Source organism: Schistocerca piceifrons, chromosome 11 (assembly GCF_021461385.2).
Source record: "Schistocerca piceifrons isolate TAMUIC-IGC-003096 chromosome 11, iqSchPice1.1, whole genome shotgun sequence".
Lineage (NCBI taxonomy): Eukaryota > Metazoa > Arthropoda > Insecta > Orthoptera > Acrididae > Schistocerca > Schistocerca piceifrons.
Window position 1 is genome coordinate 30,092,886 of NC_060148.1, and position 27,921 is coordinate 30,120,806.

The 27,921-nt window shown below is 45.2% G+C and overlaps 1 long non-coding RNA gene and 1 pseudogene across 1 annotated transcript in view; one reads left to right on the top strand and one right to left on the bottom strand.

The window, feature by feature from the left end:
* The window catches only part of LOC124720445, a 469,216-nt gene that overhangs the window by 335,806 nt on the left and 105,489 nt on the right, over positions 1-27,921 (top strand). The gene's annotated exons all lie outside the window — the stretch shown is intronic.
* LOC124720627 lies at positions 25,422-25,539 on the bottom strand (annotated as a pseudogene).

Sequence of the window (27,921 nt, forward strand, 5' to 3'; positions counted from 1 at the left end):
TTACGGCTAATAATGGAAGCAAGGCTAAAGAAAAATCAAGACACTTTCATAGGATTTGTCGACCTGGAAAAAGCGTTCGACAGTATAAAATGGTGCAAGCTGTTCGAGATTCTGAAAAAAGTAGGGGTAAGCTATAGGGACAGACGGGTCATATACAATATGTACAACAACCAAGAGGGAATAATAAGAGCGGACGATCAAGAACGAAGTGCTCGTATTAAGAAGGGTGTAAGACAAGGCTGTAGCCATTCGCCCCTACTCTTCAATCTGTACATCGAGGAAGCAATGATGGAAATAAAAGAAAGGTTCAGGGGTGGAATTAAAATACAAGGTGAAAGGATATCATTGATACGATTCGCTGATGACATTGCTATCCTGAGTGAAAGTGAAGAAGAATTAAATTATCTGCTGAATGGAATGAACAGTCTAATGAGTACACAGTATGGTTTGAGAGTAAATCGGAGAAAGACGAAGGTAATGAGAAGTAGTAGAAATGAGAACAGCGAGTAACTTAACATCAGGATTGATGGTCAGGAAGTCAATGAAGTTAAGGAATTCTGCTACCTAGGCAGTAAAATAACCAATGACGGACGGAGCAAGGAGGACATCAAAAGCAGACTCGCTATGGCAAAAAAGGCATTTCTGGCCAAGAGAAGTCTACTAATATCAAATACCGGTCTTAATTTGAGGAAGATATTTCTGAGGATGTACGTCTGGAGTACAGCATTGTATGATAGTGAAACATGGACTGTGAGAAAACCGGAACAAAAGAGAATCGAAGCATTTGAGATGTGGTGCTATAGAAGAATGTTGAAAATTAGGTGGACTGATAAGGTAAGGAATGAGGAGGTTCTACGCAGAATCGGAGAGGAAAGGAATATGTGGAAAACACTGATAAGGAGAAGGGACAGGGTGATAGGACATCTGCTAAGACATGAGGGAATGACTTCCATGGTACTAGAGGGAGCTGTAGAGGGCAAAAACTGTAGAGGAAGACAGAGATTGGAATACGTCAAGCAAATAATTGAGGACGTAGGTTGCAAGTGCTACTCTGAGATGAAGAGGTTAGCACAGGAAAGGAATTCGTGGCGGGCCGCATCAAACCAGTCAGTAGACTGATGACAAAAAAAAATAAAAAAAAATTGAAAGCTCTTGTCTACACAACCCCGGTACCAAATGTAGAGACTCTTCGTGCTCGTATTGTGGACGGCTGTGATACAATACGCCATTCTCCAGGGCTGCATCAGCGCATCAGGGATTCTGTGCGACGGAGGGTGGATGCATGTATCCTCGCTAACGGAGGACATTTTGAACATTTCCTGTAACAAAGTGTTTGAAGTCTCGCTGGTACGTTCTGTTCCTGTTTCCATTCGATGATTAATGTGATTTGAAGAGAAGTAATAAAATGAGCTCTAACATGGAAATTAAGCGTTTCCGGACACATGTCCACATAACATATTTTCTTTCTTTGTGTGTGAGTAATGTTTCCTGAAAATTTGGCCGTACCTTTTTGTAACACCATATATATATATATATATATATATAATGTCGCCAGCTCTCTGTAAATCGTGTCACTTTTGATCTGTGTGTTTTTGTGTGTTACGTGTTAGTTATTCGTGTTTTCTAAGGCTGAGATTGGTAGCCAACGTTGTATTTACGTAAATTAGAGAGGAAAACCGCACGAAAGCCACAGCGAGGCTAGCCTCTGTACTAAACCAAAGGTCATAACGCCACCTCACTGAATCGATCGGATATCGGCCCGCCTCCCTGTCTGTCAAAGTAGCGCACTGTTCATTGCGCTATACGAGCAGGCCTTACATTACGCACGTCATGGCATACCTTTAATATCACGCCGGACCTCCTTTCGCCGCGGCGTACTGCAGCTGCTACATGTGGCGTGGACTCAACAATTTGTTGGAAATCCCGGGCAGAAATATTCAGCCATGTTGCCTCTATAACCGTCCATAATTGGGTCAAATGGCTCTGAGCACTATCGGACTTAACATCTGAGGTCATCAGTCCCCTAGACTTAGAACTACTTAAACCTACCTAACCTAAGGACATCACACACAGCCATGCCCGAGGCATGATTGGAACCTGCGACCGAAGTGCCAAGAACCGCTTGGCCACAGCGGCCGGCCCGTCCCTAATTGCGAAAGTGTTGCCGGTGCAAGAGTTTGTGCACGAACTTACGTCGCGATTACGTCTAATAAATGTCCGATGGGATTCATGTCGGGCAATCAGGAGGGCCAAATCATTCACTGGAAATGTCCAGAATGTTATTGAAACCAATCGGCAGCAACTGTCGCCGGGTGACGTGACATCGTTGTCTGGGAACAGTGAGTTCAAGAATGACTGAAAATGACCTCCGAATCGCCAGTCAGTGATCGGTTCAGTTGGACCAGATGACCCTGTCCATTCCGTGTAAACGCAACCGACACCATTGTTGAGCCATCACCAGCTTGCACAGTGCCTTGTTGGCAGTTTAGGCCCATGGCTTCGAGGGGTCTCTTACCAACAGAAATCAACACTCGTCTGACTAGCGCAGGCTTTTCCAGTCGCCAGTCGAGGAGAGGTGCTGCGAGCGATGTTGTGCTGTTGTAGGAGGCTGTCTGCTGCCACACTGTCCTAACAGACACGTTAGTCGTACGTCCCACATTAATTTCTGCTGCTATTTCACTTACTGCTGCTTGTCTGTTTGCACTGACGTCTTTACACTGGCGGCCCTGCTCTCAGGCCGTCGGCAGCTGCGTTGTCCGTAGTGAGAAGTAATGCCTGAAGTTTGGTATTCTCTGCACTGAAGAAACCGGAATATTGAATTTCTTGAAGATTTCCGAAATGAAATGCCCCATGCCTGTCTCTCCAGCTAACATTCCGCGAGCACTGCCTATTATTTACCGTCGTGTTGCCATGATCAGCTGGCCGCTGTGGCCGAGCGGTTCTAGGCGCTTCAGTCCGGAACCGCGCAGCTGCTACGGTCGCAGGTTCGAATCCTACCTCGGGCGTGGATGTGTGTGATGTCCTTAGGTTAGCTAGGTTTAAGTAGTTCTAAGTTCTAGGGTACTGATGACCTCAGATGTTAAGTCCCATAGTGCTGAGAGCCATTTGAAGTCACAATCGCCGCGCGGGATTAGCCGAGCGGTCTTAGGCGCTGCAGTCATGGACTGTGCGGCTGGTGCCGGCGGAGGTTCGAGTCCTCCCTCCGGCATTGGTGTGTGTCCAGAACGAGATTTTCACTCTGCAGCGGAGTGTGCGCTGATATGAAACTTCCTGGCAGATTAAAACTGTGTGCCCGACCGTGTCTCGAACTCGGGACCTTTGCCTTTCGCGGGCAAGTGCTCTACCAACTGAGCTACCGAAGCACGACTCATGCCCGGTACTCACAGCTTTACTTCTGCCAGTACCTCGTCTCCTACCTTCCCAACTTTACAGAAGCTCTCCTTCGGACCTTGCAGAACTAGCACTCCTGAAAGAAAGGATATTGCGGAGACATGGCTTAGCCACAGCCTGGGGGATGTTTCCAGAATGAGATTTTCACTCTGCAGCGGGGTGTAAAGTTGGGAAGGTAGGAGACGAGGTACTGGCAGAGGTAAAGCTGTGAGTAGCGGGCGTGAGTCGTGCTTCGGTAGCTCAGTTGGTAGAGCACTTGCCCGCGAAAGGCAAAGGTCCCGAGTTCGAGTCTCGGTCGGGCACACAGTTTTAATCTGCCAGGAACTTTCATTGGTGTGTGTGTTTGTCCTTAAGATAATTTAGGTTGAAATGGCTCTGAGCACTATGGGACTTAACATCTATGGTCATCAGTCCCCTAAAACTTAGAACTACTTTAACCTAACTAACCTAAGGACATAACACAACACCCAGTCATCACGAGGCAGAGAAAATCCCTGACCCCGCCGGGAATCGAACCCGGAAACCCGGGCGCGGGAAGCGAGAACGCTACCGCACGACCACGAGCTGCGGACATAATTTAGGTTAAGTTGTGTGTAAGTCTAGGGACCGATGACCTTAGCAGTTAAGTCCCATAAGATTTCACACACATGTTTGAAGCCACAATCATGTCGGGAATCTTTTCGTATGAATCTCATGGGAACAAATGGCAGTTCCGCCAACGCACTTCCGTTTTATATATTATGTTCTCGATACTGCCGCCATCTGTATATCTGCATATCTTCATCTCATGACATTTGCCACCTCAGTGTATGAAGACGGAGAGCTGTCATTTTTGATGAAGTTAGGCAGTATGAAATATTTATTTTTAGTTTATTGTGGCAGTCACATTCCGTGTTAGTTCTACGATGTAGGTTGCGGTGCTATTTGGGCAGGCGAGGATTCCTTATAGGAAAGCTGTCGGCTGCGAAGCGCGTTGTTAGTGCAAGACAATAGTTAGCTGAGAGACAGCGGCCTCGGTTAACCGGTCTCTTGCCAGGGGCGTCCTAACTGCTTAGACGGTCGTTAGCACCCGCTCCTTAATGGCTTCCAGGACATTACTCCATCGGTGGCGCGTCGACAGTTCGTCATCGGAAAACTCGCCACGTTTCTGTGTCGGCCTTGCATTTTGAATACGAGAATCTGGTTTGAAACGTAAATTTTAATTCCCAACCGGCACGTAACTTACATCTGGATCTGTCCTAGTACCGGCAGTGTGTGTGTGTGTGTGTGTGTGTGTGTGTCTGGGAGGGGGGGGGGGGTACCTACAAGGGACCTTGGATTTTCTTCATACTTTAGGATTTGAAGAGTTGAGCTTGGCATCAGTTTCCTAGATCAGTACGACGCACTTCTCGAAAACACTCTAAAAACGCGATTTGGAGTTTTCTTTGGAGTTGTTAAGAAATTTCTAGCTCATATGTTTGATAAGAAGTGTTATTCTTGTTATGGTCTTCAGTCCGAAGCCTGGTTTGATGTAGCTTGCCACGCTACTCAGTCCTGTGCAAGCCTCTTCATCTCTGCCTACGTCCATGTAAATCTGCCTTCTGTATTCATCCGTTGCTCTCCTCCCACGGTTTTCACCCCTCCCCCCCCCCCCTCCCCCCACTTCCCCATACAAGCACACACACTTCCCTCCAGTGCGAAATTGAAGTTTCCTTGATCTCCCAAAATGTGACCTGCCAACAAATCCCTTCTTTTACTCAAGTTCAGCCATACATTTCTTTGCTCCTCGAATCGATTCAAAGTCTTCCCAAAAGTTACGCGGTCTACCCATATAATCTTCAGCATTCTTCGTAGCGCCGCATCAGAAACGCTTCTGTTCTCTTACTGACTGAACTGTTTACCGTCATCGTTTCACTTTAGTACAATGCTACTCTCCAGACAAACGCGTTCAGAAAAGACTTCCTAACATTCAAACAGACATTAGATGTTAAGAAAATTCCGCTTTTCCATAAATGCTTTTCGTGCTGCTAGCAGTGCGCGTTTTACATCCCTTCCATTTCTGCCATGATCAGTTTCTTTGCTACCCAAATAGCAAAGCTCATTTCTTGATTCTAAACCCTCATTTCCTATTCCAGTTCCTGCAGCCATCATCTTGATTTAATTCTACTAAACCCCAATACTTTTCTTTTACTAACGTTGATGCACTTCTAAATACATCATTTCAACTCAGTTCCTCTTACAAGCCGTTTCCTATCTCTTACAAAATTACTGCGTCATCAACAAACCTGAAAGTTCTTATTTCTTTCTACTGATGTGTAATCAGCCTTCCAAATTTCTCCTTGGTTCCTTCTACTGCTTGCACAATGTATTGATTGAATAACATTACGAATAAGCAACAACCCTTTCGCACTCCGTTCTCGACTACTGCTCTGTCGACACACCATCTGACTTCCCGAAAAATATCATCCACAAAGCGAGCCTCCTCTCGTCGAAGGTTCGAGGCCTCCCTCGGGCATGGGTGTGTGTGTGTGTTGTCCTTAGCGTAAGTTACTTTAAGTTACACTAAGTAGTGTGCAAGCCTAGGGACCGATGACCTCAGCAGTTTGATCCTATAGGAACTTACCACAAATTTCCAAATTTCATCCACAAAATTCCGAAGACAGCAAGAGCTGAGAATTGCGAGAACCATCGCAGAGTCAGCTCAACAACTCGTGCATCTAAGTTGCTGACAAGAATAACACACAAAGCCGGCCGAAGTGGCCGTGCGGTTAAAGGCGCTGCAGTCTGGAACCGCAAGACCGCTACGGTCGCAGGTTCGAATCCTGCCTCGGGCATGGATGTTTGTGATGTCCTTAGGTTAGTCGGGTTTAAGGGGCTCCGGAAAGGCTCAAAATCATGAAAAGTTCAATTTTTACTTTTTTGCGTTTTCTGAATCTGCAGACTATTACCTTTCAATAGATATATAATTTATTCAATTCCAAAGACTACAACTATTTTTAAATTTTTTTTGAAATGTGTTCTACATGGGCGTGACCCACTGTGGCGCTGTTAAACTGCTGTCAAATGGTGTTATTATTAACGTCCGTGTTCATCAGGTACATTTTAGTGATGTGAGATAAAGTATGTGTTGTGGCTAACCTGTGATGGTTCAATATACTGTATATCGCTGGTGTGATTGTCGATTGTTTCATGTTTATTTACTCTGTCGTTATCTCGAAAATATTCGTAATTAATTCTGTTTCTTGAGTCTCTGTTTTGTTGAAGTACAATAATGAGTAAAAGTAAAGTTATTGGAAATCCTCTGAAGGCTTTTAAGAAAAGGAGAAATGTTGGAAAGCCAAAGGTATGTGTTATTACTGTAAACAATAAAGACGATAACCAAGTGAGTGAACCTAACCTCTCAAGTACACCTGTCCATAGCAGTCAAAGTGGGAAAGAAAATACTTCACAGAAGAAGCTTGGTTCAATGAGTGAAAACTGTGAATGTTTTATGGGCCAATCGGATGTGAATGAAATATTTGATATGTCGGTTCTCAAAGGAATTTTTTCAAACTGTGTAAGATGTATTCATTGTAGTGAAGTTGGTCTGGAACTCTCCATAATAAAGCACGTAGGACTTGCTAGTGAAATACAACTGAAATGTGGTAAGTGTTCATACATGACCACCTTTTGGAACAGTGTTGCAGTAACTGCAACTGAAGAAAATGGTAGCAAAATCTACAAACACAACAACGAGCGATGCTTGCTTTAGACAAGGAACGCCTTCGGGCTGCAGACAGGGCTGTAAAGAGTCTAGAAATACAAACAAGAGTAAACACGAGGAGGAACAAGAGGAAGCTGGAGGAGGAGTTTGCAGAGGATGAAGATAATCCATCCTATGGACCTGGAATGCACTAAAAAGTTAATCCAATCTTTGTCGCTCGATTCCCAAAACTTTTATTTTCTCATACTAATTACATGTTTTCTAAGGATCTTCCAAACATATTTGTTTCAAACTTTCAGTAAATGTTACACAGTACCTTCTGCATAATTTAACACAGCCTTTTTCCAAAAAACTGTAAATTTTTGAATATGTAAATAAATATTGCAAAAAAATGTTGTGAATTTTCAACACAATTGAAAAAAAAATCATCTTTAATAACTGAACTAAAATTTTGTAAAATCCCTGTGTTAAGTTGTAGCCCATATTCCAATAAAGCTCAACTTCCTACCTCAAATACTTTGTGAGGGAAGATGTAATTTATAAGCGTTATTTTAACATTGCAAGTATAGGGCGTTCCGGAGCCCCTTAACTAGTTCTAAGTTCTAGGGGACTAATGACCTCGGAAGTTGAGTCCCATAGTGCTCAGAGCCATTTGAACCAATAATACACAAAGGAATGGAAAAGAAAATTGTGGATGTGATAGATGAGGACCAGTTTGGGTTTAGGAAAGGTAAAAACACCAAAGAGGCAATTCTGACGTTGCGGTTGATAATGGAAGCAAGGCTAAAGAAAAATCAAGCTACGTTATAGGATTTGACGATCTGATCCAAGCGTTCGACAATGTAAAATGGTGCAAGTCGTACGAAATTCTGAGAAAAATAGGGTAACCTATAGCGAGAGACGGCTAATATACAATATGCACAAGAACCAACAGGGAATAATAAGAGTGGACGACCAAGGACGAAGTGCTCGGATTAAAAAGTGTGTAACACAAGGATGTAGTCTTTCTCCCCTACTGTTCAGTCTGTACATCGAAGAAGCGATGATGGAAATAAAGGAATGGTTCAGCAGTTGAATTAAAATTCAAGGTGAAAGGATATCAGTGATACGATTCGATGATGACATTGGTATCCTGAGTGAGAGCGAGGAAGAATTACATGACCTGCTGAATGGAATGAACTGTCTAATGAGTACAGAATATGGACTGAGAGTAAATCGAAGAAAGACGAAAATAGTGATAAGTAGCAGAAATGAGAACAGCAAGAAACTTAACATCAGGATTGATGGTCACGAAGTAGATGAAGAGTTATGAATTCTACTTCCTAGACAGCAAAATAACCAATGAGGACATCAAAAGCAGACTAGCACTGGCAAAACGGGCATTCCTGGTCAAGAGAAGTCTACTAGTATGTAATGTAGGCCTCAACTTGTGGAAGAAATTTCTGAGAGTATACGTTTAGATCACATCATTGTATGGTAGTGAAACACGGAGTGTTGGAAAACCGGAACAGAAGAGAATCGAAGCATTTGAGATGTGATGCTACAGACGAATGCTGAAAATTAGGTAGAATGATGAGGAATGAGGAGGTTCTGCGCTTAGTCGGAGAGGAAAGGAATATGTGGAAAACATCGACAAGGAGAAAGGACAGGGTGATAGGACATCTGTTAAGACATCAGGGAATGACTTCTACGGTACTAGAGGGAGCTGTAGAGGGCAAAAACTGTAGAGGAAGACAGAGATTAGAGTACATTCTGCAAATAATTGACGACGTAGGTTGCAAGTGCTGCTCTGAGATGAGGAGGTTGCCACAGGAGAAGAATTACTGGCGGGTCGCATCAAACCAGTCAGAAGAATAATAACTCAAAAGGAAATCTTCGACGCCCCTTAGGTGCGGTTTTCCTACCTTCAGGCGGCGAATCAGACGCCACGCTGCTGTCGAGAGTTTGTGAAGGTACATTTCTACCGCGATTAACAATTCAAAGGTACGATGGTGGCACCGAGGTTGTTGCCAAACTGAAGGGGATGTTGAGGGACTTTTCGGCGTTTCATTGACGCCCATGTTAATGTTGGATTTTTCACTGCAATTCAGCCTGGCAGCGGCTCCTACGCCTGAGTGTTATGCATCACCTTCGACACCTCTTGTGTGCGGCTTGCCTACCTTGCCTGCTTCGGTTTGTCGGTATTTCTGAATGGTTATGAGTAGTCGCGGTTCAAAAGGCTCTGAGCACTATGGGACTTAACTGCTGAGGTTATCAGTCTCCTAGAACTTAGAACTACTTAAACCTAATTAACCTAAGGACATCACACACATCCATGCCCGAAGCAGGATTCGAACCTGCGATCGTAGCGGTCGCGCGGTTCCAGACTGCAGCGCCTAGAACCGCCCGGCCACAACAGCCGGCAGTAGTCGCGGAACCCAGCCTTCGGCAACGTTGAGAATGTCGGGCAGGATGTTCAGAATTGACCTGTGTCTGATTTTCGTATTTCGTACAACCTCCTAGGTTGAGATGCCGATCGTAGATGACTAGGACCTCCATTTCTCTTTCATTTCCCGGTTCTCTACCGGAAGACGGTCTGCCACTTAGTTGTCCGTCATACAGACTTATCACGATGGAGATGTCAGCGCTATCCAGTCACAGTGTCTCCCGCTGCTTCCATCGAACGGTCTACCCGACGGGAGGCCCTAGCCACACGACATTTACATTTCAACCCGGCACGGAATGTAGGTCCGTTATTCCGCGAAAAAGTATTATAAGAATCAAATTTTCAAAAAAAAAAAAGGTTCAAATGGCTTTTGACTCAAAAGTTAAATTCAAAAATTTATTAAGAGACAGTTGATTTCTCGTCAAAGCACTATGGGACTTACAATCTGAGGTCATCAGTCCCCTAGACTTCGAACTACTTAAACCTAACTAACCTAAGGCCATCACACACATCCATGCCCGAGGCAGGATTCGAACCTGCGACCATAGCAGCAGCGCGATTCCGGACTGAAGCGCCTAGAACCGGTCGGCCACAGCGGTCGGCTGAAGTTACTCTGCAGCGAAGTGTGCGCTGTTATGAAACTTCCTGGCAGATTAAAAATGTGTGCCGGAGCGAGACTCGAACTCGAGACCTTTGCCTTTCGCGGGCAAGTGCTCTACTACCGTCTTCCTTTTTTTTCGGTGCATTTGTTCGGTGCGGATGTCCCAGGACACCCGTTGAAGTTCAGTGTTGAGCCGTTGATGCAGTTTTTTATTACAGAGGGCAGCTAATCCTCTTACCGAACATGCTGAACCCGTCCTCACAGCTTTACTTCTGCCAGTACCTCGTCTCCTACCTTCCAAACTTAACAGAAACTCTCCTGCGAACCTTGGAGAACTAGCACTCCTGAAAGAAAGGATGTTGCGGAGACATGGCTTAGCCACAGCCTGGGGGATGTCTCCAGAATGAGATTTTCAGTCTGCACCAGTGTGTGCGCTGATATGTGAGTCGTGCTTGGGTAGCTCAGATGGTAGAGCACTTTCCCGCGAAGGACAAAGGTCCCGAAATCGAGTCTCGGTCCGGCAAACAGTTTTAATCTGCGAGGAAGTTTCAAGAATTATAAGATTAATGGGCCACCAATTTTTTGTTTTCTTCCTATAGCGGCCTGATGCCGTTCTGTGGCGATGCATACCTGCAAAGAAAAAATTAATTACGTAACTTTACTTTGTGGCTGTCCTTCGTAACGTCTCCCTTTGCAATTTGTTGAGCATCGCTGTGGCGCTCTCGCACTGTGTGTGTGTGTGTGTGTGTGTGTGTGTGTGTGTGTGTCCGCCTTGAGAGAGAGAAATCGTTGGAGATTTCCGCCTTCCATAATACGGGCTTCCACTGAATGAAATGATTCGTCGCAAAGTGATAACGAGCCGATGCAAAGGAGGCGGAAGCGAAGAGCGGTGCAAAAAGGCTGTAAGGGGGAGGGTCTTTTGTCCTCGTTACGTGACGTCAGGGGGAGGGGGAGGCTGTGGGCGGGGCAAGGCGTGGGTCTCCAGGCTTCTTTTGTGTCGCTCACGGGAACTTGTTTTAAAATTCTATTCCCCACCAGAAAGACGTCTGCTGGCAGATAGAGGTAAAGGGTGAATAGCACGCGTGGGATGGAGGAGGGAGGGAGAGAGAGAGAGAGAGAGAGAGAGAGAGAGAGAGAGAGAGAGAGGGTGGGGAGAAAGACACTGCCAGTTGCACCCACAATTCGTGCCCCCGCTTTACCTCGTGCCACGAAGGGCAGCCCTAGAATTTTATGTTCATATCTGGTAGGCTCATGAATATAAAGTGCGTCCCAGAAATCCCTGTACCCCTTGGTCAGAGTCAAAACAGAGTATTCTGCATTGGAATACATTTTCTTTTTTGAGTCATCAGTCTTCTGGCTGGTTTGATGCGATCCGCCAAGAATTCGTCTCCTGTGCTAACCTCTTCATCTCAGAGTAGCACTTGCAACCTATGTCCTCAGTTATTTGCTTGACGTATTCCAATTTATGTCTTCTTCTACAGCTTTTGCCCTCTACGGCTCCCTCTAGTACCATGTAAGTCATTCCCTGTCTTAACATATTGCATGGGGGCTTAATTATATAATGAAAATATAATTTTAGTAGCTGTGTGTCCGGTTACGAAGTCTCGTAACCGGTTGGCCCTGACTAGTATTAGTACGCAATCTGACTGCATACAATAACAATAAAGAATGAAAGGAAATTTCCGTTAACACAGTTGATTAATTAAGTCCCTTGCAACTATAAAAGCTACGAAACAACAAAGCACAAGTGTAACTGTTCTGTGTGTGGTAGTGTGACCCAACGTACATGTATCTGGCTCGGTTCTTCCTCAATACGACAAAATATTTTAAACACCATTTACAATGAAGTAATTAAAAAAGCCAGAAATACCATAATTGCACATAGAAACCAGAATTACTGTCTAATACATGAACACGAGCCAGATGCTTTGTTGACTGAACCTGTGACCAAGGGGCATTGTTATTTAGGAAATTTGAAATAAAAATTTTTTGTTACCTCCATATATATGACGAAAAATACACTGTGATCATTGCAACATCTTCCATATATACATTACACCAACCGAACACCATCAACTCTCTCGGCCAGCAGAAGAACAACTGCACACGACATGCTCTCAGCTAGTACAGCTCTCGACATCCTCTCAACAAGTACTGCCCACGGCAACCTCTGAACTACTATTTCCCAAGTGGAGGTGGCTGAATAATACTCTTTGGCGCAGTCTCTGGCGCTGTGACTCAGCGTAGCCACCTTTCAATATGTCCTATTATCCTGTTCCTTCACCTTGGCAGTGTTTTCCACATATTCCTTTCCGATTCTACGCAGAACCTCTTCATTCCTTAGCTTATCAGTCCAGCTACCACATCTGCCGGCCGCGGTGGCCGAGCGGTTCTAGGCTCTTCAGTCTGGAACGGCGCGACTGCTACGGTCGCAGGTTCGAATCCTGCCTCGGCCATGCATGTGTGTGATGTCCTTAGGTTAGTTACGCTTAAGTAGTTCTAAGTTCTAGGGTACTGATGACCTCAGATGTTGAGTCCCATAGTGCTCAGAGCCATTTGAACCATTGTTTTGAGCACCACATCTCAAATGCTTCGCTCTTTTTCTGTTCCGGCTTTCCCACAGTTCGTGTTTCACTACCATACAATGCCGTGCTCCAGATGAACATTCTCAGAAAAGTCTTCCTCAGATTGAGGCATGTGTTTGATACTAGTGGACTTCTGTTGCCCGAGAATGTGGTGCTAGTCTGCTTTCGATATCATCTTTGCTCAGTCCGTCATCGGTGATTTTGCTGCCTAGCTGGTAGAATTCCTTAACTTCATATATTTCATGCCCATCAATTCTGATGTTAAGTTTCTCACTTCTCATTTCTGCTACTTCTCATTACTTTCGTTTTTCTTCGATTTTCTCTCAGTCCACATTCTGTTCTCATTAGACTGATCATTCTCTTCAGCCAATCTTGTAATTCTTCTTCATCAGTGAATCGTATCATTGATATCTTTTAATCTTAAATTTTAATTCCACTCCTGAATGTTTTTTTATGTGCCTCATTGCTTCTTCGATGTACAGATTGAACAGTAGGGGAAAAATTATGTATCCCTGTCTTTCACCCTTTTTAATCCGAGCACTTCGTTCTTGGTCGTTCTCCCTTACAACTCCCTCTTGGCTCTTTTACACATCGTATATTACCTGTCTCTCTCTCCCTATAGGTTACCTGTATTTTTCTCTGAATTTCGAGCATCTTTCAACATTTTACATTGCCGAACACTTTTTACATGTCAACACTCGTATGAACGTGTTTTGATTTTTTCTTTAGTCTTGCTTCCATTATCAGTTGCACTTTACCTTTCCTAAAGCCAAACCGATCCTCATCTAACATATCCTCTGTTTTCTTTTCCATTCTTGTCAGCAACGTACTACAGGTAGATATGAAAACTACAGTAGAACCCCTCCAATCCGACCTTGGATGGTCCGTCACTCCGGTTAGTCAGACCATGCTCAGGCTCGCGAGCCTGTGCCTACTTGTCACTGACTGGACGCCTGTCGGGCCATTGTTGCGGTGTCTATCGTTGTGCATATTGTTATACTGTACGTTATTGTGCAGTTTTATCCTTTGTTGGGATTAAAAAACTTCGTTGTTTGCTTTATTCCGTGTTCTCTACCGTACTTATTACTGCAGATTCACTGCGTGTACAGTTGTCTGTTTTTCAACATGTCTGGATTCGAACGTAAACACGTAACTCTTTCACTAAATGAAAAATTACCAGTGCCACGAAGACTGGACGAAGGAAATTCGCTCCAAACAATTGCAAAGAAACTGAATGTAGGCGTTACGACAATTAAGGATTGGAGGAAGAATCGGAAAGACGTTGACTCCTATACAGTTACGATTGACGGTGATAACACTCTGAAGAATCGCAAAACATTAAAAAAGCCTAAACTTGAACTGATGATAACGCATTGTGGATGTGGTTTTGTCAAGAAAGAAGGAAATGAACTCCAATATCCGGGCCAATTCTCAAAGAAAAAGCAATAGTTTTGCACAAAAAACTGGAAGCCGAAAGTAAATTTGCTGCCAGTGAAGGCTGGACTGATTCTTGGAAAATTCGTCAAAAATGTGTCCCTGACTTTTTTTCCAAGTAATTTTTTTTCGTTTTTACTGTAAAAAAATGCATACAGTATAATCATTTCTTAGTTTATACATACAGTAGTTTATTTCTTTGTAAAAAATTTCTTTTTATATACAGTGCTATAAACATTTTTTAGTTTACAGTAATATCGTTTGTACGTTATTATGTACAGTACAGTACTGTAATTTGTTTGTCGTTTTTCCTTTTAAAACCAATACATATTATAGTGTGTGTAGACGTTTTTTAGTTAATATACAGGGTTATTACAAATGATTGAAGCGATTTCACAGCTCTACAATTACTTTATTATTTGAGATATTTTCACAATGCTTTGCACACACATACAAAAACTCAAAAAGTTTTTTTGGGCATTCACAAATGTTTGATATGTGCCCCTTTAGTGATTCGGCAGACATCAAGCCGATAATCAAGTTCCTCCCACACTCGGCGCAGCATGTCCCCATCAATGAGTTCGAAAGCATCGTTGATGCGAGCTCGCAGTTCTGGCACGTTTCTTGGTAGAGGAGGTTTAAACACTGAATCTTTCACATAACCCCACAGAAAGAAATCGCATGGGGTTAAGTCGGGAGAGCGTGGAGGCCATGACACGAATTGCTGATCATGATCTCCACCACGACCGATCCATCGGTTTTCCAATCTCCTGTTTAAGAAATGCCGAACATCGTGATGGAAGTGCGGTGGAGCACCATCCTGTTGAAAGATGAAGTGGGCGCTGTCGGTCTCCAGTTGTGGCACGAGCCAATTTTCCAGCATGTCCAGATACACGTGTCCTGTAACGTTTTGTTCGCAGAAGAAAAAGGGGTCGTAACCTTTAAACCGTGAGATTGCTCAAAACACGTTAACTTTTGGTGAATTGCGAATTTGCTGCACGAATGCGTGAGGATTCTCTACCGCCCAGATTCGCGCATTGTGTCTGTTCACTTCACCATTAAGAAAAAATGTTGCTTCATCACTGAAAACAAGTTTCGCACTGAACGCATCCTCTTCCATGAGCTGTTGCAACCGCGCCGAAAATTCAAAGCGTTTTACTTTGTCATCGGGTGTCAGGGCTTGTAGCAATTGTAAACGGTAAGGCTTCTGCTTTAGCTCCCTGCTTGCTTTATTCGTCGACTTCCGCGGGCTACGCGTGAAACTTGCCCGCACGCGTTCAACCGTTTCTTCGCTCACTGCAGGCCGACCCGTTGATTTCCCCTTACAGAGGCATCCAGAAGCCTTAAACTGCGCATACCATCGCCGAATGGAGTTGGCAGTTGGTGGATCTTTGTTGAACTTCGTCCTGAAGTGTCGTTGCACTGTTATGACTGACTGTTGTGAGTGCATTTCAAGCACGACATACGCTTTCTCTGCTCCTGTCGCCATTTTGTCTCACTGCGCTCTCGAGCGCTCTGGCGGCAGAAACCTGAAGTGCGGCTTCAGCCGAACAAAACTTTATGAGTTTATCTACGTATCTGTAGTGTGTCGCGACCATATGTCAATGAATGGAGCTACAGTGAATTTATGAAATCGCTTCAATCATTTGTAGTAGCCCTGTACTGTTTAACACTAAAAACCATCTTTTTATATTACTGTAGACATCTTTTAGTTCTTAAATAGTTTAATTTTTTGTACTAAATGTCTTTTTATATTTTTTGCGATAAATATTAGATTTTTCGGATAATCCGACCTTTTTCTCGTTCCGACCATGGTCCCGGTCCCGAAGGTGACGGATTAGAGCGGTTCTACTGTACTCTTATGAGGCGAAACGTCATGACTACTGCGCATCGCCAGACTGAATGCCCCCCCCCCCCGCCCCCTCCTACCTGGCGGCGTTGCGAGCAAAGCATATAAGCAAAGCAGAGACAAATTGGGAACCATTATAGCGACGATACCTCTCCCAGTTGGGGAAACCCGCTGACATAGCCACTCTGACACCCTGGTACCTGGCAGAGAACTGGCAATGTGATTAACTGTGATCATTCCGCCATCGTGCGACATTTTCGCACAATGGGGAATGTTCAAAAATCGAGTGTAAGGGTACCGTATATCTAAGCCAAAATCACAAAATATCAGCGCGTGGCCGTATGTGCATCTCTGACATAGGGAAAAGAAAGGAATATCTGAACCCAAACAAAGCAACAACTCACTATACAAAGACCTGAGCGCGTCCACAGAAGATAATGTTATGCATCTGTTGGAACAGCGACGGTGTGGCGTACTACGAATTGCTTCCCCGAGGTGTAACCACCACTGCTGGCATTTGTTGTCAGCAACTGAGCGTCTTGCAGAGACAACCCCAGAACAACGACCAAGAGGTCTGGGTGAAGTGTGGCTACTCCACGATATCGGCCGCCCGCATTCTGCTAGACTGACAGCAAACACTGTACAAGACCTGGGTTGGGAAGTCATTCCACACCTGATCTTGCACCCTCCAACTTTCACCTTTTACGCTCTCTATCAAACGACCTTCAAGGAACTTCATTTTCGGATGAAAATGCACTCCGAACATGGCTCGATTTTGTTTGCCTCAGAACCACGTGATTTCTGCAGCTGAGGAATTGAGAAATTACCTCAGCGTGGGCAGACTGTTGTTTATAGTGAAGGAGAATGACTCACCTCTTTGTTATGTGTAACTGTTGTGTTTACTACACTTGCCGAGAAACGCTGCAGACTTATGCACCAACTCAAAATATATTCTTCTGTGCTAGTGATCGATCTCTGTACTTCTTCAAATTTTGTAGTCCTGTCTTCCTCAGTTGCGTGTAATATTACAGTACATTCATAATTTTTACTTATGGACCGTCTGACAGCAACTGAATAAAACACAATTTTAGGGCCTTCCCCTCCCCCCTTTTTTTTATTTAATAGTCGGCATCAGAAACCAAAACATTGCATTGAAACAAGCGTTCAGTTCATACTGCTGTGGAAAGGCAAAAAACCGCAAATTGGCATTCATAAGAAGAAGAACAACACCAAAAATGCAACAGGAGCGTAATATGTAAGAAATTGTCCACGCAACCTGCCAATGATGATGCCTTGCAGAAAATAAATGCGAAACGCGTATGGCACTAAAATTGTGTTTTATTCACTTGCTGTCAGACGGTCCATAAGTAAAAATTATCAATATACCGCTCTGTACTTCTCCTTATCATAATAGTCAGAATGTCTCAATAGTGAGTACCAATTCTCTGTGCTTTCAGGAGCAAGATAAAAAATTAAACGGCGGAAGTCTTAGTTCTGGTAATTTGCCGTTTAGATCTGACTACGCGTGAGTGGTTAATTTATACCACTGATTACCTGAAAATGCGAACGAAAAGAAGAGTTAAACAATATTACGAAATTTAAACGGATAACGGTGTCTTATTTGATGTTCGTGTTCTGTACCGCCCATCTTTCTCTATAATACGATGCAAGCTATTTCGTAATGTCTCAACACCGTTTCTCAAAAATGCTTCAAATGGCTCTGAGCTCTATGGGACTTAACATCTGAGGTCATAAGTCCGCTATACTTAGAACTACTGAAGCCTAACTAACCTAAGGACATCACACACATCCATGCCCGAGGCAGGATTCGAACCTGCGACCGTAGCGGTCGCGCAGTTCCAGACTGTAGCGCCTAGAACCGCTCGGTCACACCGGCCGGCCACCGTTTCTCCGTAACAACGTATCTCAGTATACAGGGTGGTCCATTGATCGTGAAAGGGTCAAATATCTCACGAAATAAGCATCAAACGAAAAAACTACAAAGAACGAAACTCGTCTAGCTTGAAGGGGGAAACCAGATGGCGCTGTGGTTGGCCCGCTAGATGGCGCTGCCGTAGGTCAAACGGATATCAGCTGCGTTTTCTAAAAATAGGAATCCCCATTTTTTATTACATATTCGTGTAGTACGTAAATAAATATGAATGTTTTAGATGGACCACTTCTTTCGCTTTGTGATAGATGGCGCCGTAATACAAACGTATAAACACGTGGTATCACGTAACATTCCGCCAGTGCGGATGGTATTTGTTTCGTGATACATTACCCGTGTTAAAATGGACCGTTTACCAATTGCGGAAAAGGTCGATATCGTGTTGATGTACGGCTATTGCGATCAAAATGCCCAACGGGCGTGTGCTATGTATGCTGCTCGGTATCCTGGACGACATCATCCAAGTGTCCGGAACGTTCGCCGGATAGTTACGTTATTTAAGGAAACAGGAAGTGTTCAGCCACATGTGAAACGTCAACCACGACCTGCAACAAATGATGATGCCCAAGCAGGTGTTTTAGCTGCTGTCGCGGCTAATCCGCACATCAGCAGCAGAAACAAATTGCGCGGGAATCGAGAATCTAAAAAATGTCGGTGTCGAGAATGCTACATCAACATCGATTGCACCCGTACCGTATTTCTATGCACCAGGAATTGCATGGCGACGACTTTGAACGTCTTGTACAGTCCTGCTACTGGGCACAGGAGAAATTACAGAACGATGACAGATTTTTTGCACACGTTCTATTTAGCGACGAAGCGTCATTCACCAACAGCGGTAATGTAAAACGGCATAATATGCACTATAGGGCAACGGAAAATCCACGATGGCTGCGACAAGTGGAACATCAGCGACCTTGGCGGGTTAATGTATGTTGCGGCATTATGGGAAGAAGGATAATTGGCTCTCATTCTATCGATTGGAATCTAAATGGCGCAATGCTTGCTGATTTCCTACGTAATGTTCTACCGATGTGACTATGTTTCACTGCATGACAGAATGGCGGTGTACTTCCAACATGACGGATGTCCGGCACATAGCTCGCGTGCGGTTGAAGCGGTATCGAATAGCATATTTCATGACAGGTGGATTGGTCGTCGAAGCACCATACCGTGGCCCGCACGTTCACCGGATCTGACGTCCCTGGATTTCTTTCTGTGGAGAAAGTTGAAGGATATTTGCTATCGTGATCCACCGACAACGCCTGACAACATGCGTCAGAGCATTGTATATGCATGTGCGAACATTACGGAAGGCGAACTACTCGCTGTTGACAGGAATGTCGTCACACGTGTTGCCAAATGCATTGAGGTTGACGGGCATAATTTTGAGAATTCATTGCATTAATGTGGTGTTTACAGGTAATCACGCTGTAATGACATGCGTCCTCAGAAATGATAAGTTCAGAAAGGTACATGTATCACATTGGAACAACCGAAATGAAATGTTCAAACGTACCTACGTTCTGTATGTTACTTTAAAAAATCTACCTGTTACCAGCTGTTCGTTTAAAATTGTGAGCCATATGTTTGTGAGTATTAAAGCGCCATCTATCACAAAGCGAAAAAAGTGGTCCAACTAAAAGATTCATATTTCTTTACGTACTACAGGAATATGTAATAGAAATCAGGGTTCCTATTTAAAAAAAACGCAGTTGATATCCGTTTGACCTATGGCAGCGCCACCTAGCGGGCCAACCATAGCGCCATCTGGTTTCCCCCTTCAAGCTAGACAAGTTTCGTTTTTTCGTTTGACGCTTATTTCGTGAGATATTTGGCCCAGTCACGATCAGTGGACCACCCTGTATATTGCTGACTTCTTTTCCATTTTTTCCTTTCTGATTTTCTAATGAAGTGCTTATTTGCTTTCTTCTTGTGGAGGGAGGAGGACATTAGCTTTTAATGTCCCGTCGACATCGAGGTCCTTAGAGAGGGAGCACAAGCTCGGATTAGGTAAAGATGGAGAAGGAAAACGGCTTTGCCCTTTCGAAGCGATTTAGGGAAATCACGTGAAAACTAAGTGAGGATGGCCGGATGCAGGTGTGAACCGTCGTCCTCCCGAATGCAAGTCCAGTCTGCTAACTACAGAGGTCGGACATTTTTACTGCCAGCCAAGTTTCTAGAAAAGTTTTAACATGAAATATTCAGTACGCTGTTGGAAGTTCGGTTTAACTATATCACACGCTGAAAAGAAAAAAACCGCTTGGCTTAAATGAAAGGAGGCCATCCAGGCTTCTGTAGATCAGAAGCAAGCCTCCTGGAAACAGCATAATTCTCGCCAGTTACCAAGGGGTAAATAGAAACAGTATTTGGATAGGGCGGGAAACGGTGGTAATTGCGTTATTAGCGGGAACAAAAGAGGGTGTAACAGCGGCGCTATCGGAACGGGGACTTTTTCGAAATCCCCGGCGGTTTGTCGGGGGAGAGGAGATTTCCGATAATGGGATGTGAGCGACCGTGATTACAATGGCAGAGGCGTCGTCCTCAATGGGCGCTTCCTGCCGCCGGATTAACGTTTATGACGAGGCACGGTCGCCATTTTATTGGGAGAGTGGAAGTTCGGGGGTGGGGGTGGGAGTGGGGGAGGCAGGGAACACTAGTAACGTATATTGGTATCGAAAGCTGTTAGTCGATTCTCAGCGAAGTACTCGATGGTTGGGCAGCGTTTCTTTTCGCTTGGTTTCATCATAGTGGCTCGCTATACACGACGCTGGAGAAATACTGTAGACCAGTGGCAGGTTAAGAGGACATTACAAGAACATAAACGCAGAACAAAAGAAATCTTCGAGCCGGGTGTACTGTCTCTCGCTTTTGCTGTGTGTGTGTGTGTGTGTGTGTGTGTGTGTGTGTGTGTGTGTGTGTGTGTGTTACCTTGAAATCTCCAGTACGGCGTTGGAAATTGGGTTTAATTATTTCGCACCCTGAAAAAAAAAAAGACAACGGCTTTGCTTTAACGACAGCGGACCATCCAACGCCTGTAATAACAGAAACAAGCCCATTGCAGACAGCGTAAGAGGTTTTCGCCAGTTACGAAAAACTGTAACTTGCTGAAATCGTAATCAGTGCCAGCTTCTAGGCGATTGTGGAAGTGGCAGTGCAGTGGAGTAATAGAACCCAGTACGTTGTCCTCGATGGTGAGTGTTCATCGGAGGTGAGGGTATCATCTGGAGTGCCCCAGGGAAGTGTGGTAGGTCCGCTGTTGTTTTCTATCTACATAAATGATCTTTTGGATAGGGTGGATAGCAATGTGCGGCTGTTCGCTGATGATGCTGTGGTGTCGCCGTTGAGTGACTGTAGGAGGATACAAGATGACTTTGACAGGATTTGTGACTGGTGTAAAGAATGCCAGCTAACTCTAAATATAGATCAATGTAAATTAATGCAGATGAATAGGGAAAAGAATCCTGTAATGTTTGACTACTCCATTAGTAGTGTAGCGCTTGACACTGTCACGTCGATTAAATATTTGGGCGTAACATTGCAGAGCGATACGAAGTGGGACAAGCATGTAATGGCAGTTGGGGGGGAAGGCGGATAGTCGTCTTCGGTTCATTGGTAGAATTTTGGGCAGATGTGGTTCATCTGTAAAGGAGACGAGAGTGTGAAAGCACAAGGCCAGATGGTTTCGCCGAGAGAGGGCACTTGTGGTATGTGCCAGACACTCGCGCGTATCTCGTCTCGATAGTTCATAGGCGAAGTACTGGTGCTGAACTGTTCGCATGGACCCTGTGCCCATAGTCATGTTTGTACAAATGGAGAAGATGTCTTAATTATTGACGACGCCTTTGGCACAATTGTTTTATTAGTCTCCATTGCATGATGTAATTTCAGTAAGTAACTAAAAGATTTTGTGCCTGTATTAATCTGTTAATTTCACTGCTACTTAAGCTTTTGTGTTTCTCACTTCCGATGCTAAGGTTTTTCTAATGAAAGTGTCTTCCTGTTCAGGATTTTTTACTTCTGATGAAGATATATTTATACATACCGAAATCTTGGTCAAGAATTTTAATAAATTTTTTAGCTTTATTTCATAACTCGTTGAATATCATGGATTTATTCGTATCAGGATGAAATTGTATATCGCTGAATCATACAGGTGGAATGAATATTTCAATCAGTAACTAGGAAAGATTTGAATATACTTCCCGATTCGATGTGAAAGTAAGCTGTAAAATTCAAGATGGCGACCCGCCATTTGTCATCTATCGTTTCGAAGCTGCTGCGACCGCTCCTCGAAAAGCGATCTTCTGGCAAAAGGCAGAGGAAGCATTGATGACTCTCTTCCCGCAATGTTCTGTATTGGTTTTGTTGGTTTGCATCCATCGTCACTGCAGTATACCGCCGAACTTGCCACTGCACCGAGAAATCAGCATAATTTCTCATGACTGGCGTGAAAACCAAAAAATGCCAAGGCAGGTACTCATCGTTAAAGTCACAGTATTTTCCGTAGTGGCTGCAACATCAAAATGGTGTCTCTTGTTTCGGACATGACCGAAAGAACAGATACCACATATGTAAATAGAATTTAAAAAAGAACAAGTTATGACGACGACTCAAGTGTTCAGAGTCCGATTTCTGGCACGAGTTTTCAGTTTTCTCGATACGTTCATTATTTTGATGACATTAACTGTTTCCTCTGCCGTGTTTCACGGCTATGACAGCCGGCCGGGATGACCGAGCGGTTCTAGGCGCTACAGTCTGGAACCGCGCGACCGCTCCGGTCGCAGGTTCGAATCCTGCCTCGGGCAGGGATGTATGAGATGTCCTTAAATTAGTTAGGTTTGCGTAGTTCTGTTCTAGGGGACTGATAACCTCAGATGTTAATTCCGATAGTGCTCAGAGCCATTTGAACCATCTTTGAACGGCTGTGACAAGACGAAAGTATGCTCGTGTACGCAGACGCACTTGGATGTGCGTGCGCATGGAGTTAGGAGCGGTTTGTCTGCAACAGCGAAGGACGTTAGAATAGGGAAGGTAGTGCAGCCTATGCCGAGGACAGCCTTCTCAGTTAAATGCTGTGTAGCGCTTGCTGTCTTTAGTAGGTCTTACTAGCAGTCATTTCTGAGTACGTATTTGATACATTATAAAGAATCACTCCAATGCATTATGAATACGCATTCGGCACCAAATGTTGTGGACACACCAATATGGCGGCCGTGGCTTCAGTTTTGTGGCGTAAGGGTATCTCCTCTTATTCTAACCTCCTCGGCTACTGCGCTGGCACCGCTACAGACAGAGCCGGGGATTCCCCCACTTCAAGCCGAATCCCGCACCTGGTTCCCTCGTGCCATGCGTTTGGCGTTTGTTTTATTTTTTAATTACCCTTCAGGCCGCTACGCAGCGCTGCAGCAGCGCGGCCAATATCAGCAGGGGTTAAAAGCTCGCCTTTACGAACTAAATCCTCCCCAATCGCTCTTTTTACTCTCGTTGTTGTTTTTTACTACGTTTTTTATTTCGCCTTTCCCCCATAGTCCCTCAGCTTGTCTCGTCGTGGCTTTTGAAACCCCCCTCCCCTCCCCCACCCGCGCTACCTATCCAATACACACACACACACACACACACACACACGGTCTTCCTTCTCTCTCTCCCTCCCCCTCTCTCTCCTGCCTTTCGTTAATGCCACAGAGCTAATACGAGGGGTCCTACGTGGATTGTGACGTCACAGCAGGAATTAGTTCGTTGTGTGTGCGGCGGGAAAGTCACGCAAAGTACGAGAGAGAAGGGGACCTTGATGAACGGCGCCGCGCCAGTCATTTGTCGTCACGCGCGTGTATGCGTGAGTGAGAGATGCGGAGGGAGAGCGAGAAAGACAGAGAGAGAGGACTCTTGTTGACTGACGGCCAGGAACAAAAGAACGCCGCACTGGCTGCAGGAAGTATGTTAAGGGGGCAGCGAAGAGAAAAAAAGAGGACGGTGCAGCGGGTCTGTATGAGGACGACCAATAATCACCGAATTAGCTGGAGGAACAATCGGCGATCGAGTAACAAAACACAAGCGTGGCGGGGTGCAGAGAACAACGGCTCAGCCGCGCCAACGAACTTTGCACAAGAAAATCGCGTCGCGTCCACACGTCTACAAATACGGGGTAAATCAGAACTCCACCGACAAAATTCAAAGGTCGCAGTATGGAACAAAACAACAAACAAAGTGTCTAGTAATCATGGGCTCCAAATTGCGCACCTCAAGAGCAATGAACAGTTGTTCATCTTCGTTGCTGTGAAACATTCCTGGTTAGCCTGTGGTGGCCTTACTGCGCTTAAGAAAAAGCTAAATGGGGAAGGATAATAGAGGAATAGTTCAGAGACGATAACTATACCAGCAGGACAATTCCTGTCACAAAACATCGTCTGAGAGGCAATGGGTTGTGCACAATAACATTCCTGTAACCCAGTGGATCACTTATGTTGTCAACTACGCGCCACACACCACCGTTCAACTCTACCTTTTCTGGTTTCGCCTCGCCACGAAGAATATGATGCCATTCCTCCAGCCGGCCGGGGTGGCCGAGCGGTTCTAGGCGCTACAGTCTGTAACCGCGTGACTGCTACGGTCGCAGGTTCGAATCCTGCCTCGGGCATGGACGTGTGTGACGTCCTTAGGTTCGGCAGGTTTAAGTAGTTATACGTCTAGGGGTCTGATGACCTCAGCAATTAACTCCCATAGTGCTCAGAGCCATTTGAACCATTCCTCCATACAGATTCAGACAAAAAAATAGTTTATGCTTATCCATTACGGATATTTTAGAACCGTGACTGTATATTGAATGTAAATAACTGCAACCAGTCACTTTTTTTCAATAATAATGCTTTGTTACACGAACCGGTTTTCGAACCTTTTCAGATTCATCTTCAGATGGTTGCAGTTGTGTATAACTTATTTACAAAAGTAGTTCAAATGGCTCTGAGCACTATGGGACCTAACATCTGAGTTTATCAGTCCCCTAGAACTTAGAACTACTTAAAGCTAACTAAACTAAGGACATCACACACATCCATGCCCGACGCAGGATTCGAACCTGCTACCGTAGTGGTCGCGCGTTCCAGACTGAAGTGCCTAGAACCGCTCGGTCACACCAGCCGGCCAGATTGGGCCACCTCATCGAAAGTGTCCCCCCCAGCAGAGGCCAAGCCGTTGTTAGGGCGAAAGGTGGAAAGGTGGACTCACCGATATTAATATCCACTAATGGCTGTCCGGACGCTTTCGATCAGGTAGTTTATTTCTACAAACGTCATTACGATCATGAGAATAAAAAAAACACTCCGTGTTCAGGTCTCAAGTGGCTCATCGGGACCATCCGACCGCCGTGTCATCCTCAGCTGAGGATGGCGTGTGATACACACACCACTCATCCGGTCGTTATGATGCTTTTCTTTGACCGGAGCAGCTACTATTCGATCGAGTAGCTCCTCAACTGGTATCACGAGGCTGAGTGCACCCCGAGAAATGGCAACAGCGTATGACGGCCCAGATGGTCACCCATCCAAGTGCCGACCACGCCCGACAGCGCTTAACTTCGGTGATCTGACGGGAACCGGAGTATTCACTGCGGCAAGGCCGTTACCGCACGATCGTGAGCGGCACACCCAAAATCTTTTTCTCCTGTTGCGGCAAGTACAAGTCTTTCTTTCGGTATTGTGTCTTCTATTTCGGTAATACATTGACGGAAAAGAAAACGCGACATCAAGAAGTTGTGTGATATACACGACAGTTGGTAGGCGTGTTTCTACATCTAAAAGACAATATCTGTTCAAATTTCGCGCATAAGAGTGGGGCTAGTAACGCGACTATGAGGATACTAATCAGGTTTGTATTTTAACTAAAGTTCAGTCTTGAGCACAACACTTACGTCTCAATAACATAGGTGACTTGTTTCGGTTATATTTATATAACCGTCTTCAGACCCATGGCTTCCTTGGAGGATGGTAGGCAGAGCTCTCCTCAGCTGCTACGATGTCAGTAAACATATAATACTCTATTGATCACTGTCTCCAAAAATGTTCACCAAAATTGCAAATCAGGTTTGCTATAAATACAATCTGTAGCGATCGTGATCGTTTGATACCTTTGAGATTGGACGTGGCGAGTCGATGTTAGTCAAGATTGCCTTTAAGGTGGCTGAATTTGAACGAGGTTTTGTGGTGGCGCTACGAGAAGCCGGTTGTTCCTTCTCCAGTGCTACAGAATCACTTGACATGAATGTAGCCACTGTGTATGATTGCTGGCAGCGGTGGTCACGAGAATGTATAGCCAAGAAGACCGGGCTCCGGGCGGCCAGGTGGCTCCACCGAGAGGGAAGACCGTCATGTTCTGTGTACAGCTCTGGCGCTTCGTACTGCATCTGCAGCAGCAATCGGAGCAGCAGTTGGCACCAGTGACACAAGGAACCATTACAAGTCTGGTACTTCAAGGTCAGCTTCGAACCAAACGCCCTGTAGCATGCATTCCACTGACCCCAAACCACCTCCATTTGCGACTTCAGTGGTGTCAAGCGATTGCTCATTGGTGGGGAGGGTGGACGTCTGCTATTTTTTCTGATGAAACCTAGTTCTGCCGCAGTGCCAGTAAAGGTTGGTAAGAAGGAAGCCTGCAACCAACCTCTCTGTGTGCTGCACACACTGGACTTACACCTGGAGTTACGGTCTGGGGTGCGATTTCGCATGACAGCAGCAGCACCGTCATGATCATCCCACGCATCCTGACTGCAAAATTTGTACGTCTGTCCGGTGAGTCGACCTGTTGCGCTGCCATTCACGAACGGCATTCGAGGGGCTGTATTTCAACAGGATAACGCTCGCCCACTTACCACTGCTGTAACCCAACACACTCTACAGAGTGTCGACATGTTGCCTGGACCTACGCGATCTTCACACCTGTCTCGAATCCAGCACATATGGGACATCATCGGACGACAACTTCAGCACCATCCAAAAACATCATTAACCATCTCCCTATCGATCGACGAAAAAATCGGGAGCTTCAAGGACAGCTCCGAGCCAGACGCCCTGTAGCGGGCATTCCACTGACCCCAAACCACTGCCGTTTTCGACCTCAGTAGTGTCAAGCGACATGTTATCGGAGGGCAGGGTGGAGGTATGTCGTGTTTTCTGATGAAAGCTGGTTCTGCCCCGGTGCCAGTGATTGCCGTTGTGTTGGTTAGAAGGCGACCAGTTGAGGGCGTCCAACCAACCTGTCTGTGTGCTAACCACACTGGACCTGCACCTGGAGTTATGCTCTGACGTTTGATTTCCCTATAACAGCGGGAGCACTTACGGTTTCCCACACACCACGACTGCAAATCTGTACGTCAGTCTGATGATTCGGCCTGTTGCGCTGGCTATTCTTCAACAGTATTCCAGGCGCTGTTTTCCAACAGGATAACGCTCGACCCCATACCGCTGTTGTAACACTACATACTCTACAGAGAGTCGACATGTCGCCTTAGCCTGCTGGATCACCAAATCTGTGTCCAACTGAGCACATATGGGACATCATCGGATGACAACTCCAGCATGATCCAAAATCAGCATTAATCTCTGTATTGACCGACCAAGTGCAACAGGCATGGAAGTCCATCCCACGGACTGACATTCGGCACCTGTACAACAGAATGCATGCACGTTTGTATGCTTGCACTCAACATTCTGGCGGATACACCGTTTATTAATGTACAAGCATTTCACAATTGCAATGGGTTATTTCGTGCTTACATTAACCTGTGATTTTCCTATGTAAATCTTTTAAATTCGTTACCTAGAGAAATGTATTCCCGAAATTTCAATCTCCCCTCCTGAACAGGCCATGAAGTCCCCAAGGTACCGACCGGCTGCCGAGTCGTCCTCAGCCCACAGGCGTCACTGGATGCGGATATGGAGCGGCATGTGGTCAGCACACAGCTCTCCCGGCCGTATGTCAGCTTAGGAGACCGGAGCCGCTACTTCTCAGTC